At 45.4% G+C, this 16,205-nt stretch overlaps 1 protein-coding gene and 1 pseudogene across 7 annotated transcripts in view; both read left to right on the top strand.

Moving 5' to 3' along the window:
* Positions 1–16,205, top strand: part of FRMPD4 (FERM and PDZ domain containing 4) — a 351,306-nt gene that overhangs the window by 124,695 nt on the left and 210,406 nt on the right. The window lies entirely within an intron of this gene.
* On the top strand, positions 2,377–2,494 carry LOC136647181 (5S ribosomal RNA; annotated as a pseudogene).

Here is a 16,205-nt window from a genome sequence, read left to right as displayed (position 1 = left end):
CCATGTATTCCCCCAATCAATCACAGGCGAAACTATCCTGAGTCAAAACTTTGAACTGTCAAGAGTTGGAGCCAGTCAGTCATGGTCATCCCTGAAGGGTTGAGGCTGTGGGTTGTGCAGGCTGCCACATGCTGGCAATCCTTCTGGTTGTCTTTCATAATCCAAGCTAGAGGGTTCACCAGCCAGTCTCACTGAGCTGGTAAGCATCATATGAGTGGTCTTGGCTAACCCTGTGACTTTATCTCAGGATGCACACTGGACTGCCAAGTCGTGCCTCCCAGATCTACATGGCATTTGCCACATGGGGGCTAACCTAGCCCTTAGCACCCCCTGCCCCACAAAGTCCCAATAGGCCCCACAAACCCTGCTGCAGACCAGAAAATAGTATTTTATACCAAAGCTGATCTTGTGAACTTTATTTGGGGAAGTGGTGCTGGGTCAAGGCTTTCAATAGCCCAAGAAATTCCAGTCTGACCAGTAGGAAGAGCAAAGGGGAAAGAAAGGAGAAAGGGCTGTCACTAACCACTTAGTCCTTCATCATCTCTTCCACTGCTCCTCTGACCAGAGAATCTCTAAACCCATAAAATACGAGTTTTTATGTTGTACATTGTCCTTGATGCTTATTGACAATCTGCATTCTGAACCTACCCTCTCAGAACTATTCCTGTAAATATCATTGCTTATAAATGATTAATAATCAATACCTGTAGAAAAACTATGTCTAATAAGCTGTTCATAAATTACAAAGCAACTAATTTTCCCATTTAAGCTACTTATTTAAAAGTAGCTTGACGACCTGATGACCTTGCAGCTACCACGGTATGGTGTTCAAAAACATTAGTAAATGACTGCATATTTCATGAAGCCTTACCCACTTGAGGTATCTATAGCATCGTATACATAAGATAAATATAAAATATTTAATAATGTATGAAAAAAGTGACAGCATCAAGAAAATGCAGAGAACTCTTCCTGAAAAAAGAATATTACAAATTATTTATAGTAAGCTTTTGTTTTTCTTTTTTGGCATTTGGCACCATATAGAATAAATATGAAGGAACATACTGACTCCACAATATGATGTGGTGTTGTGCTGAGTTGCTTATAATTTTTGTGCTTAGTGATGTGTCTGCAGAAAAAATAGTAGTTTGGAATCCCTGTGAGGTTGATTTGAAAACTTTACTTGAATAAGCAGCATTTCATGGGAAGTGACACCAATGGTGTTCCTAGGGGGATGTGGGCGTTCTGGGACGCATTGGGTGACACGCGTGGGGGTGATGACACCACTGCTAGCTAAACATTTTTTAATCCTGCTAATTTTGAATAATTCCACTGTGGGTGCAATCCTACCCATAGTACCTACACTGTTCGTGTGCTGGAACATGTGAGCCAAGAGGCTTGCGCTGTATCCAGCGCAGGATGGGGCCCAAAGCGGCTTGGCCAGAGGCAAGGGAAAACTTCTCCCCTTACCTGTGGATAAGGTGCCTTTGCCCCAATGGGTCTCCTTGGACCTGCACCATCTCCTGAGGTGGCATAAGTCTGAGGAGAGCAAAGTGGCTTGAAGCCGCTCCGAACTCCCAAGGAACAGGGGTTGGGATCCAGAATAAGTGCTGGATCCCAGCCCCGCCTCCCGCTACCCACCCACTCACCCTTGGGCCACCCACTGCCCACCCTCCCCCTGCCCAGGAATGCCTCCCTCCCCTTCCTCCCTGCTTTCTCCTCACCCATCCCAGAGCCTTGCATCAGCCCAGGCGACTGACGCAAGGCTCGCCGCAGAAGCTGCCACAGAGGCTGGATTCAGCCTCCGTGTGCCGGCGCACCTCACCCCTGAGGAGGCGCAAATGTGCTTTACGGCGTGTTTGTGACCCTCCTGGGCCAGCACAAGGGAATTTTGTTGGCCCAAGTGAAGGGCAGGATTGCACCCTGTATTATATATCATTCAATGTGTGATTTCATGAGGAATGTAATGAAACAAACTGTGTTGAAATATCTCTATTCTACAAAAAGTTATGGTCAAAAAACCCAGCAGGGGTGGGGCATTGCCACGCCCACTGCCTGGGGCACAGCCACACACACCGCATGGGAGTAGGTCCATCATGGGGGTGGTGCGCTGGCCTCCTGCACGGGGTGATGCAAACCCAGTGACGCCACTGAGTGACACAATATGCCACCTGAGAGCGCCTTGAGAAAAGGCTGTTTCTACTGAGAACTTATTTGCAGCACAATCCTATGCGTGTTTTCTCCGAAGAACATTTTACTGAGTTCTGTAGAACGTACTCTTGGTAATGTAAGACTGCAGCTGTTGAACACAATGGTACTTACAGCCCAGTCCACCATAATTCCTCATTTGGCGATGCAGCAGTTTTCAACATGGCACCTGCTGCAACTGTTACCCTGCACGTGCCCAATCTTGTCTGATCTTGGAAGCTAAGCAGGGTCAGGCCTGGTTAGTACTTGGATGGGGGACCGCTTGGGAATCCTGGGTGCTGTAGGCTTATACCATAGTCTTTCGAGACTGAAGGTTGCCAAACAACCAACCTGCTGCATCTTGTGGGGGAGTTTTGACCTCTAGAGCAGTGTTTCTCAAACTGTGGGTCATGACCCACTAGGTGGGTCACGAGCCCATTTCAGGTGGGTCCCCATTCATTTCAGTATTTTATTTTTAATATAGTAAACTTGATGCTCCCATGGTATGTGACTGCACTTGGGGAAATGTTACAGACCTGTACTTTTAACAAGCTACTATGTATATTCTTTTGACAATGATAGTCAATGGGACTTGCTTGATTGCAGCCTAGGATTGTGAAAAAATTTCCTGCTTGAAAATGGGTCCTGACAGATTCTCATTTTAAAAAGTGGATCCTGGTGCTAAATGTGTGAGAACCACTGCTCCAGAGGCCTCCTTGGGGCAGGGGAACATTTGTTTATATACATACATAAAATTTGTAAAACAAAAATAAAACATAAGAATATAAGAAGAGCCCTGCTGGATCAGGCTAAAGACCCATCTAGTCCAGCTTCCTGGATTCACAGCAGCCCACCAAATGCCTCAGGGAGCACACAGACAACAAGATACATGCATCTTGCTGCCATTCCCCTGCATTTGGCATTCTATTTACCATCACACCCCCCAATGAAGACACTAGACTGTGACTTGGGTTTAATTTATTAAACACAACCTTATTAAACACAAGTGACCAATTTTTAAAAAATGAAACCTACTGAATACTGCTTCCCTCCCTCACCAGCTGTTTGTTCCCTTGCCCCAGGGTAAGCCCCTGCCAGCCCGGTGGGTCTACTTGGACTTGTGCCAGCAATATCGCTGGCACAAATCTGCATGGATCCATGAAGGCAGATTGAGCCAGAGAAGGGTGTTTGGATTGAGTGGATGCCACTGCCGCCAAACCTGCCCCTTTCCAAATCTCAATTCATTCTCCTCCCTGGCCCCATCGCTGCCCCATTCTGCCTACCCCTTGCCCCATTCTGCCCTGTCCCTGCTTTCCTCCCACATGTACACAATCTTACCTGATCCAGTTGGCATCTGGTGTCTGCTGACATGTGGAACTGGCCACTTGCTGGTTGTGATGGTGGCCAGTCTGTGAACTGTGGCATGTTGCCAGAAAGTGTCTATTACTGCCAGAACAGTTGTTCCAGTGGCTCTAGGAAGTAATCGGATTTGGGTCCCAGTTCTGAGTAGATGGGCGTAAGATTATGGTATTAGTGAAGTACAAAGTTTGCCAGTTAAGAGAGTTGTTTTTAATGCATAGAGACAGCTATACTTGCTTTAAAGTAATATTTTCCTTCTTGTTTGTGCATTTTTGATCATGATATGAAACAAGAATTTTTGTAAGAAGAAAGTAGCTTCACTGGTGGCTTGATAAAACTGTGGTGGACTAGAACAGAGACTGCCCCCCTGTCATCCAGATCTGGGTTACACGTGGACAGAGACTCTTGTTTTTCCCGATTGTTGTTTCTGTGCCTTTTTTTCTGCTCCCTGCTTATTGGCACAGTTCTAGCAAAGTGATCTAACTAATACTCCCCTGGATTCAAAGGAAGCAGTTTCCTGTGTGCATTTTTGGAGCTGAATAATAAAAGAGTTCTTCAATCTTAATTATTTAGATTTCTGCCCTACTCTCTTCTCAGTGATCATGGCAGGTGACAACATTTTAAAAATAAGAAACCAGGTTTGAATAAATAACTCATAATGCAAAAAACAAAACCTTTCAGATTACAGGAGATGCTTCCTCAAAAAGGAATATCTTAACTGCTTCCGAAAATTTCTAATGTAAAAAGGTATTCCATGAATTTGGGGCAGTCACCAAAAGTTATCATTCTGGAGGTCTCCCTATATGCTCCATTAAATGAATTCAGGTGGTATAACAGCTAAATATAGCCTGCTAAATTGTCCCTCAAAACAGATGCTTTACTGCAATTCATTTACCACCCTCCAGGTTCTCCTTGAATGGGCAGAAGTATCTTCAGGGTTGAAATGAAGTTGAAGGAGATAGCTCCCATGTGAACAATGTCCATCCTAGCACCTACAGAAGCATCATCAGAAATTCCATGTTTTCATTTTGGGTTGTTGGCATAGGCTTCTTTGGTGTTGGAGTCCTTCAGCACATATGCCAGATTAACCAGTGTAATCTTGCCAATAGCATACCAGAGCCGGAGAAAACAGTTTCAAGTCTCCTGTTAAGATCTAGGGGTGCGGCTGGTCCAACATTTTATGCTGAAAATAAATTGAGATTTTTTGAGCGATCATGTGAATCTGTTTGATACAATTACTTTCTTCCTGGATTTCCGTGCTGACCACAGGATGACTTAATGTAGGAAACAAAGTAAAAAACACCACAAAACATACACAATAACAAAAACAATGAAAAGATAACATAAGGCAGTAATAATAAACAAAACGTATCAGAGGGAATATGAAGAAAACACTGATCATGCTAAAAAGAGGTCAGAAGCTAGGCAAAAAAAAAAAAGTCTTCGTCATGTAGTATAAGATATGGGGCTAAGCAGATCTCCAACCAGAAGGAATTTTGAGTCCTGAGTGCCATACTCTAGAAATTATGGGACACACACGAAGCTGATGTTGGGCTATTTTGCACCCAGGCAAAAAGAGTATAGAAATGTTTCATAAGACTTTATAACTAATTATAGTCCATAGCACTGTTATGGTATTTATCTTAAAGTATAAATTGTTGGTTGAATTTATTAATCTGTAGAAAACTGTGCCCCTCAAAGGACACTACTACCCCCCACCCCGAGACCTGTGCCTAGATGACTGCCTAGTTGGCCTAATGATAGCACCAGCCTTAGACACACACACATCTCTGAAACATACAAAGTCACTAATGGATGTTGTTGGAATTTTTTTTTTTAATTCTAAGTTTAACACAGTGGTTCCCAAACCTTTTTGACCTGCAACGCCCTTGACCAGTGGTTCTCACACATTTAGCACCGGGACCCACTTTTTAGAATGAGAATCTCTTGGGACACACCAGAAGTGATGTCATGACCAGAAGTGATATCATCAAGCAGGAAAACTTTTAACAATTCTAGGCTGCAATCCTATCCACACTTACCCAGGAGTACGTCCCATTCACTGTTAAAAGCATATACATAGCAGCCTGTTAAAAGTACAGATCTGTAATATGAAATGCAGTCACATGCCATGGTAGCATCAAGTCTATTAAAAATAAAATTTTGAAATGAATGGGAACCCACCTGAAATTGGCTTGCGACCCACAGTTTGAGAAACACTGCCCTTGACCATTGAATGCAGCTTCCCACTATGTTCGTTTTTTAAAAAAAATTGGTAGTGGGGTAAGCCCGGCCTTGGTAGTATTTCCATTTTTCTCCCTGAAAATAATTGGATGAAGGTAGCTAGTTGTGTTTGCTGCTGTACTAGAACGTGACGCAAAACATCATCAGGCTCCTAGCGCCAAATAGGCCACGGAATTTTGTTCCAGGGTGCGTCTGACCGACAAAGTCATCAGACTGCTGCTGCTGTTGCTGGTCGAGAATAATAATAATAAATAATAAACTTTATTTGTATCCCGCCCTTCTCCCTGAAAGGACCAGGAGAAAGAGAGATGCTCATTGGGGTTTTGCTGCAAAGAGAGGAGGGAAGACGTGTGCACATGCAAGTGCTAACCTGCCCCGTGTGTGTTGCAGACCAGAGCCTCCCTTTCCCCACCAGTCAGTTTTGCTCATGTTACAGGGCAGGCTAGAAAAGCAGCTTCAATGCTCGGCATGTCTGACTGAGCACCCAGTTTTCCTGACACTCATAGCCTCAGCTCGGCAGAACTGTGAGGCAGACAAATGCTTCAAAGCAGTGCCCTGATTGGCCATTTGATCAGCTGCTGCCCTCCACTCCCTCCTTCCTTCTTCTTCCTCTCTCTGTGGTGGCCAGATGAACAGTGGCACAGAAATGGCCACAGCTGTATCGCATGGGTGCCATGGCAGGTGCCGGAGTCATCTCATTTGCTCCCTTACCCTGGATAGAATTCAGTGGGCGGCAATGGGTCTTCTCAGATCTGTACCCACTTTTGAGGGGGCACAGACCCATGTTGGGCTTTCTGACCAGGGAGGGAGTACAGGATACAGCGACAGTCTGCTACCGTCTCCACCCCCTCCCAGACCTTATCCTCCTCTCTCCCCACCCGCCCCCCACCTGTTCTTCCCTCCCCCATCTTCCCCCCTCCCCCAAAAGCTGCACTGACAGTCTGCGGTACCACTGGCCACTCCCCACATTGCTTTGTGGCACCAAGGCCAGCGCTCCCTCCTTCCCAGGTGCCTCAAACATGCTTTATGGCATGTTACAACACTTGGAGCTGGCAGTACGCACACAATCCTGTGTGCCAAACCAGCACTCCGACACACAGGATTGGGCCCTCAGTTTCTTCAAAAAGGGAAACATTTGCATCCCTTCTGAACAGCAACAGACTTTTGGCAGCTGCTGACACCAGTGGTGGTGGACGCAGAAACAAATCTTGAGATTTTGCTCAATCTCTCCTGCCTTTGGAAACCAGAAAAACCAGATACCAGTGGCCAGAGGAAGAAGAAGGGGATTGCTCTTGCCTCCTGGAGGAGGGATCTGGAAAGTCATTCAAAATGTCAGTCTGGAAAAAAAAAAACTGCTTTTGAGAGTACAAGTGGGCATAAGCTCATATTTTTCCTGAGTGACATTGGTCAAGACGCTAGCTTTGAAACACAGCCTCAAAAGCCGCAAAATGTAAAGTGAGAAGAATTGCCTCGTACTGCACACAATCCAAAGTCAGTATTCTGGAAGAAAGGAAAACATATCTCTTACCCACTGAACTCACTGATGGAATTGACTTCTTGGGAGTTTCATATCCTTTTTTTCCAAATGACAGTAGCTTCTTCAGTATTTGTATTGGCAACCTTCAGTCTCGAAAGACTATGGTATCGCGCTCTGAAAGGTGGTTCTGGCACAGCGTCTAGTGTGGCTGAAAAGGCCAATCCGGGAGTGACAATCCCTTCCACACCGGGAGCAAGTGCAGTCTGTCCCTGGTCTGTCTCCCTGGCTATGGGCCTTCCTTCTTTGCCTCTTAGCCTCAGACTGTTGGCAAAGTGTCTCTTCAAACTGGGAAAGGCCATGCTGCACAGCCTGCCTCCAAGCGGGCCGCTCAGAGGCCAGGGTTTCCCACTTGTTGAGGTCCATCCCTAAGGCCTTCAGATCCCTCTTGCAGATGTCCTTGTATCGCAGCTGTGGTCTACCTGTAGGGCGCTTTCCTTGCACGAGTTCTCCATAGAGGAGATCCTTTGGGATCCGGCCATCATCCATTCTCACGACATGACCAAGCCAACGCAGGCGTCTCTGTTTCAGCAGTGAATACATGCTAGGGATTCCAGCACGTTCCAGGACTGTGTTGTTTGGAACTTTGTCCTGCCAGGTGATGCCGAGGATGCGTCGGAGGCAGCGCATGTGGAAAGCGCTCAGTTTCCTCTCCTGTTGTGGGCGAAGAGTCCATGACTCGCTGCAGTACAGAAGTGTACTCAGGACGCAAGCTCTGTAGACCTGGATCTTGGTATGTTCCGTCAGCTTCTTGTTGGACCAGACTCTCTTTGTGAGTCTGGAAAACGTGGTAGCTGCTTTACCGATGCGCTTGTTTAGCTCAGCATCGAGAGAAAGAGTGTCGGAGATCGTTGAGCCAAGGTACACAAAGTCATGGACAACCTCCAGTTCATGCTCAGAGATTGTAATGCAGGGAGGTGAGTCCACATCCTGAACCATGACCTGTGTTTTCTTCAGGCTGATTGTCAGTCCAAAATCTTGGCAGGCCTTGCTAAAACGATCCATGAGCTGCTGGAGATCTTTGGCAGAGTGGGTAGTGACAGCTGCATCGTCGGCAAAGAGGAAGTCACGCAGACATTTCAGCTGGACTTTGGATTTTGCTCTCAGTCTGGAGAGGTTGAAGAGCTTTCCGTCTGATCTGGTCCGGAGATAGATGCCTTCTGTTGCAGTTCCAAAGGCCTGCTTCAGCAGGACAGCGAAGAAAATCCCAAACAAGGTTGGTGCAAGAACACAGCCCTGCTTCACTCCGCTTCGGATGTCAAAAGGGTCTGATGTGGAGCCATCGAAGACAACAGTGCCCTTCATGTCCTTGTGGAAGGATCTGATGATGCTGAGGAGCCTGGGTGGACATCCAATCTTGGGGAGAATCTTGAAGAGGCCGTCTCTGCTGACCAGGTCGAAAGCCTTTGTGAGATCTATGAAGGCTATAAAGAGTGGCTGTCGTTGTTCCCTGCATTTCTCCTGCAGTTGTCTAAGGGAGAATACCATATCAGTGGTGGACCTGTTGGCTCGGAATCCACACTGCGATTCTGGATAGACGCTCTCTGCAAGTACCTGGAGCCTCTTTAGTACAACTCGGGCAAACAGCTTTCCTACAACGCTAAGGAGAGAGATGCCGCGGTAGTTGTTGCAGTCACCCCTGTCACCTTTGTTCTTGTACAGCGTGATGATGTTTGCATCCCTCATGTCTTGAGGTACTCCACCTTCTCTCCAGCAGAGACAGAGGATTTCATGCAGCTCAGTGACGATGATCTCTTTGCAGCATTTTAGGACTTCAGCAGGGATGCTGTCTTTTCCAGGTGCCTTGCCAAAGGCAAGGGAGTCCAGGGCCACGTGAAGTTCTTCTAGGGTTGGTTCACTGTCAAGCTCTTCCAGCACAGGCAGACCAGCACAGGAGACCACTCCCTGGTGTGCAGCAGAGTGAAACTGCAAACAAAGCGACTGTATCACACGAAAAAGGAAGGAAGACCTCGCATTGATACCAGCAAGACCCGGGATCAGAGAAAAGTGGAGGAATTTGCACAAGCGCTTGAGGAATCTCTTCCAGGCCCGGCCGACGCAAACGCATCCAACAGATGGGAACATTTCAAGAATACCGTTTACAACACCGCCTTGTCCATATTCGGCAAGAAGACCAACAAGGCGGCAGACTGGTTTGAAGCCCACTCTGAGGAGTTGACACCAGTCATTGAGGAAAAGAGGAGAGCTCAAGCAGCATACAAGGTCTGTCCCAGTGAGCGCAACCTGCAGGTCCTCCGAACTGCTCGCAGCAAAGTCCAACAGACTGCCAGGAGATGTGCTAACGACTACTGGCTCCAGCTCTGTTCCGAGATACAGATAGCAGCTGACACGGGCAACATCAAGGGGATGTATGATGGTATCAAGCAGGCCCTAGGTCCAACACAGAAGAAAATTGCCCCTCTGAAGTCTGCCACAGGCGAGGTCATCCAGGATCGGGCGCAGCAGATGGAACTCTGGGTGCAGCACTACTCTGAGCTATATTCCAGAGAAAATGTAGTCACCGAAGAAGCACTGAACAACATTGAGTGCCTGCCTGTGCTGGAAGAGCTTGACAGCTTCTTCAGTACACCATAATGATTTTCCATTGAGCCTGAGAACTCTCACAATGAAGAAAGAGACTTTGCATGCCATACTAGTCCATAAAACTTTGTCTCATTCTATGAATTGAGCTTTCCGTTCACAGGTCCTTTGAGACAAAAGTTAGAGAGCTTGCAGCGGATACTTGAATAATGATACCTGCTGAAAACACAATTGGATCTGGAACAAAATGAATGTCTCTCTGTACCAATAAAGAATCAGGTGACATTATCAAGTCATTTTGAGGTCAGTAAGGTGCTCATCTATGCATTTGTGAAGAGAAATGTGGTAGCTTTGGATATGAGGGAAGCTTATGCCTGAAGTGAGCCTTTGGCGGATTTATTCTTGGTATTAGAAGCATAACAGAGATTGATGTGAAGAGTTTGAAGCCATGAAGAGTATAGACTATGGCGTTTTCATTGCCCCATAAATAAAATGGGGAGAGATGAAGATAATGAAAGAAGAGTTCAAACTACCAAGATTAAATATTTAAGAAGATATACTTTCATCAGCTGCTGTTTTGCATTTAAAGCAGAAGCATAGGCATGAGGCAGAAGGAGGGACTGGGGACCTGGTATATGTTTTTGCTGATCTAGCCAGTTCATTGTGAACCTGAGAAAAACATTTAATTGATGAGTCTTGTTTTCTCCAACTGCAAATGAGGAGTTATAGATTTTAGATATTATACAGCCATTAGTTATTTGATTTTTCTCTGTAAACCGCTTTGTGAACTTTTGTTGAAAAGTGGTATATAAATACTGTTAATAATTAATAATAATAAATTGGTGTAGCCAAGAGAATGACACTCAGTGTTGGAATTATTTAAAAACTTCTCCTTCAAATTGTGTACAGTACTTTTTTTGTCATTCTTTTGCTTATTGAAGATGGTAAGTAATGTCAGTTGTTAAATCCCATTCATCTGGTTTATGCTTGTGACTAATGAGTCTACTGAATTGTTAGCCATCTCTCAGCCCATGTTGGAAGGATCTTCAGTGGCATGCAAGATTTACATATTTCTGCTATACTATTCAGAAATTATTCAGAAGCATCAGTGTGGCAAGTTTTACATACCCCATACTTTCCCTCTGTGGGTTGATGTGTGGCATTCAACATTTAAGTGCAAGAAAAGTGATCTTTGTTTTTGGGATAAAATATCAGCTTTGGAATCAAATAGCAATATTAATTTCAGACATTTTGAATATTAAACTAGATGTAGATCGGGTTTTGTTACTTCTTATACAAGTTTGTTGCAAAGTCCCTAATTCAAGGGAGCCCTTATTATTTTATACAACCGTGAAGATAATGTCAGCTAAGTACAGGCGTGTATCGCTTAATGATGGGGACACGTTCTGCGAAATACGTTGTTAGGTGATTTTGTGATTGTGCGAACATTGTACTTTGAACTGTACTGTACTTACACAAACTAAACTATTCCCCCCCCCCCCCAAAAAAAAAATCCCAGAAAGTTCTAAAAAGCAAAACTTGAATATGCTGGTAAGACCCTGAGAAGACTCCAGCTGCAGCTACAGCTCCACCTGCTCCATTCCCAGGGCCTGGCTGCTCTGCCATGTCAACATCAACATGAGTCTGTTATGCCGTTAAGGGAGCATCTGAGGATTTTGGTATCTGCAGGAGGTCCTAGAACCAATCCCTTGTGGATATGGAGGGTCCATTGTTGACTGAAGTCCTGTATTGAATGGCAGCTGCCCTCCTTAAACTGTAAGAATGGGTGGCAAAACTATGGGGTTTGGCAAAGATGCATAAATTATCTTGTATTTAAAAACAAAGTATAGGCGTGCCCTGTATCCATGAATGGTAGGTCCCAAGGATATCTAAAACCTTGGAAAAAAGTGAATCTTATGTTAAGTATAGGGTCTCCCCCATTACCTTACGTTGTTATTGCTTTATTTTAAGATCCTGAAGGGAATGTGATGATCAGGCTGGCAGTCGGGGGTGGGGGGTGGGGAGGGAAGGCTGCCAGAACATTAACAGGAAGCAGCTTCTTGTTGACGTTCTGGCAGTCTCTTGCTCTATCATGCCTCTGGCTGCCTGGTAGTTCTGTTTTGGTCCTGTGTGAGCAGCAAGATCTTTTATCAGAGGTTTCTTTCACCCTGGTGTCTGGTCTTGAACACCAGAGTAAAAAACAAAAGTTCTTGATTTAATCACTAAAAGAACTTGCTGCTTTCACAGGTCTTATGAATGCAAATATGATGATCCTGCAGTCCCTAGATTGATCATGCCTCTTCCTGCCTGATCTTGCATTTGAATTTTTAAGAGCTGAGAAAGCAACAAGGTCCTTCCACGACAACAAAAAGTGTGGAAAACAATTGGGTAGAAGAGGGGCTGCTGCTCACCAGATCTGGGTGAGACGTCTGGACATCTTGCCCAGTCTTATGGAATGTACCATCCTCAGGAGAGGTGACAGGCAGCTCAGCCAGGTCACCTCCGAGAAGGAAGTAGCAATTTGGGAAGGGGGCCAAGAAGTTTGAAAGATGGAAATGGCAGGGAGCAAAGGGAGAGGCAAGGCAGAGTAGCTGGACAATGAGGAGAGTGAACTAGAGTGAGAATGCCAAGGCAAGAGCCCAGAGAGGCAAGGAAGTCAAGAGAGTGAGAGAAGAGATGTCAGAGGAAGAACACTGGGAGAAAAGAGGACCAAAGGAATGGATCAGAAACAAGTAGGAGCAGACAACAGGAGAGATAAGCAGGGAGTGCAGGTAGAGAACACCAGGAATGATAGGGGCTTAAGGAGATGAGAGAGAGAGAGAAGGAGAGAGAGAGTGTGTGTGTGAAGGAAAAAGTGCAGGTAGAGAGGACAAGCAGAGAGGAGGAAAAGCAAGGTGAACCAGTGGAAAAAGAAAGGCTGGGCTAGAGACCCTGAGGACATAGGGTAAAGGTGGCATGAGGGGACGAGGAAGGCAGGCAGCAAGGTGTTTTGGCACTTTGTAAAAGCAAGTTTGCTAAAAGACCTTGTTACTTTCACAAGTTGTTAAAATACAAACACATACATAAAATACAAACCAGTCCCTGGACTGATCATGCCTCTTCCCGCCTGATCGTTGCACTTGCATTTTAATGACCCGTGAAAGCAACAAAGTCTTTTAGCAATCTTGCTTTGCTTTTACAGACAAGAGAAGGAAATAATGTTCTGGCAGCCTCTCCCTCTGTTGTGCCTCCTGTTGGCCTGATTGTTGCATTCTATTCAGGACCTGTAAGTAAAGCAAGAACAATGTAAAAAAATGGCCCTCCCATCCTCGGATAATTGAAACAGTGGTTGTGGGATCAGCAGATATGGGCGCCCACCTCTATCATCTCATAATAAGAAATGCATTATTTTTAATTGGGAAGATTCCAAGGAGTGTTAGAACTCAATACAACAGTTGATATTAGGGATTAATCTTGGAGACCAATCTTATGTGTGCTTCCTGTGCTGGTGCTGACAGTCAGCACCAGTTGCAAAAGGAACTCTGACAGCACACTCCTTGGCTGGATCTGGGGCAGGTAAATCAGTGGGAGAGACAGGAGGGCGGATCAAGGCGGGGAGGAGGTGAAACAGGGTGGCAACGGGGATGGAGGATAAGTGGATCAGGCCAGGATGGGGTAGGCTTGGTGGCAGGGCCTCTGAGAGAAATTTTATCAGGGGGTACAAAGATTCTTTTGGGCCCCTTTGAAAAGGGGGAAGGGTGAAATAGAGCGGGGGAGGGTGGTGACTGGAGAGCAGAATGGGGCAGGGAGGCGCAAAACAGGTTGGGGGAAGGGTAGAGGCAGCTGGAAATGTCTTTGGAGCCTAGGTCTACTAAACCATGTGGCATCAGTAGTCTCCCCAGCATCCCCAGTCGCGGTAGTGTCCCCAGCATCCCATGCGAGCAACAAGTCTGAGTAGCTAGGAAAACATAAAATATCAGGAAATTTCTGGGTCCCCTCCTTTGGCTCCTAGGCCTCCCTTTTGACCCTGGACCCAGGTACAAATTACCCCTTCTACCCCCCTCTCCTAGGCCCTGCTTGGTGGTGCTGCCACTATCCCTATCTCCCTTCCTGGTCCCGATCCTGCAGTTCTTTAGCTGGCACTGGTCCAAGGAGAGAAAGGGGATAGGGAGGTTCCTCAATTTAGGGCACAATCCTAACCCCTTATGTCAGGTCTTTCCAGTACTGACATAAGGGCAATGCAGCTCTGAAGTAAGGGAACAAACATTCCCTTACTTTGAGGAGGCCTCTGTGAGTGACGCCCAACTGCAGAATGCAGCACATGTCCCATTGGCACCGCTATGCCTGTGCTGGAAAGCACTGACTTAAGAGGTTAGAATTGTGCCCTTAGTGTGTTATCATTAGGCATAAATTTGAGTCTGAACAATCCCTAATACTAAAATTGGCACAATTTGGCAGTTTTGCAATCTCACTAAAAATTCAGTTCAGTTTATGTTTGCAGTAACATGAAGTAATCTGAAGCAACATTGTGTGTGTAGTGAATAATCTGAACCTTTCTGGCCTTTGGAAACCTGATTTCAGAATCTGCCAGTATAAGGGATTGTTGTTTACAGTTTTAGAATTACTTTTTTTTTAAACAATGGAATTAGTAGTTGTTGTTGTCTTTCAAGATTCATAGTTCTCAGAATTGTGAGGCTGACATATCTAAGGAGGCATGGGCAGTTCCTTGGAGAGAAGTGTAGCTGTAGCGGATCTGGGATGAGATCACTGTTTTGTGCTTAGGTTTATCAAGGGGACAGTGTGCTACTCCATGCCCCTGTACTTTCCTAATGGGGATGACGTAGCTGTTCTTTGGTGTGAGTGGATAGAGAATGGGCTTAGTTACTTTGTTATTTTGTCTTCAAGTCTCTTTGCTTCTCTGTAGTCTCCCCTTGGGAACCATCAGTCTTGCTTCTTGCTCATGCAGGCTCTTTCTTTCTTCCCAGAGAGATGATGAGAGAAAGTGCTGCCAGCCATATGATCTGCCCCTTGTGTTATCTTGGTTTATACCCTTAGGAAATCCAAACTATTTATAAATCTGAAGGGGGAAAAAAGGATAGCTGTGTCACACTTGGAGAACCCCTGCCCCATATGCCTTGTTGTTGTAGTGATTAATGTTTTAAAGCCTTGTTTCTCAAGCCTGTCTCTACAGGAGACAAAAATGCCCCTATCAAACGACTTGCAAACCTGTGTGGCGTGTTTTCCTTTTGCCTATCTGACTTCTACAGTTCTGCAGTAAATGTAATAATTTTAGTCAAAGCGAGAGGTGTTGATCACTCAGAGCAATGTTTTCTGGTCCTTCTCCAAATTAATGACTGGGTTCTGGAGAACTCTCCCACTCTCTGTTCTTTTGCCTGTGACAGCTAAGAAGTGATTGTCGATATTGTGGAACGTAGGGGTAGGGGAGACACGAAGTGAAATGATTCCTGCACCTGGTCTCAGCACTTCTTGGTGACATCCAAAATAGAACCGTTACATCTGGAACCACATTTAGTTGTGCCTGATCCTGATGCAGGTACAGCTTGATCATATGGAATTGGGAGGAAAAATTAGAGTGTCTTCAAAACCATACAAGGAAATACAGGAAAGCAGAAATCCTGGATCTCTTTTGTTTCTTGTTCTCCATCCATTATGCAATATCCAAACCCCTATAGATGGAACATTGGCTGTGGGTCTCTACCTTCTGCCCCTGAAAGTGTATGAATTCTCAATTCTGTGCCTTTTTGTATTGCTCTCCATAGTTCCAAAGTTTTGTTAGCATGAAGATAGTCCCACAGATGAATACTTCTTTTTTCTAGGTCACAAAAAATGATAGCAGCAAACTTGACTTGCATATATTTGTGTCACCCGTTAGCTTGTGCTCTTGGGTTGGCAAGCAGAAAAGGAACCGTTATTCATCTTGTACAAGTCATTAAATGCAGATCTAAACTGAAGTATGCAAATGTACATGTGATTATTTAATTCCTATGTGGTGCAGAATGTTTTAATTGGCATGTGCTTGCCCTGTGGTGTTGCTTAGCAAGAACGTAGCTACTTTAATATGGTTCCCTATGTTAGTACATTCATGTCCATTCCTTTGAAGTTTTACAGGCGGAGTGTGCGTTGATCAGCTTTTTCATTGCAGCGTCCAATGCTATTGGAATAAAACAATGTTCCTAATGCTACTGCTAGGGAAGAGAAGGGCGTCCTAAGAGTCCTAGGGTGCAATCCTAACCCCTTATGTCAGTGCTTTCCAGAACTGGCATAGCAGTGCCAATGGGACATGTGCTGCAACCTGCACTCACAGGGTGTCACTCACAGAGGCTTCCTCAAAGTGAGGGAA

This window comes from Tiliqua scincoides, chromosome 3, assembly GCF_035046505.1.
Source record: "Tiliqua scincoides isolate rTilSci1 chromosome 3, rTilSci1.hap2, whole genome shotgun sequence".
Lineage (NCBI taxonomy): Eukaryota > Metazoa > Chordata > Lepidosauria > Squamata > Scincidae > Tiliqua > Tiliqua scincoides.
The sequence above is the reverse complement of the archived record's forward strand: the minus strand, read 5'-3'. Positions and strand labels throughout refer to the sequence as shown.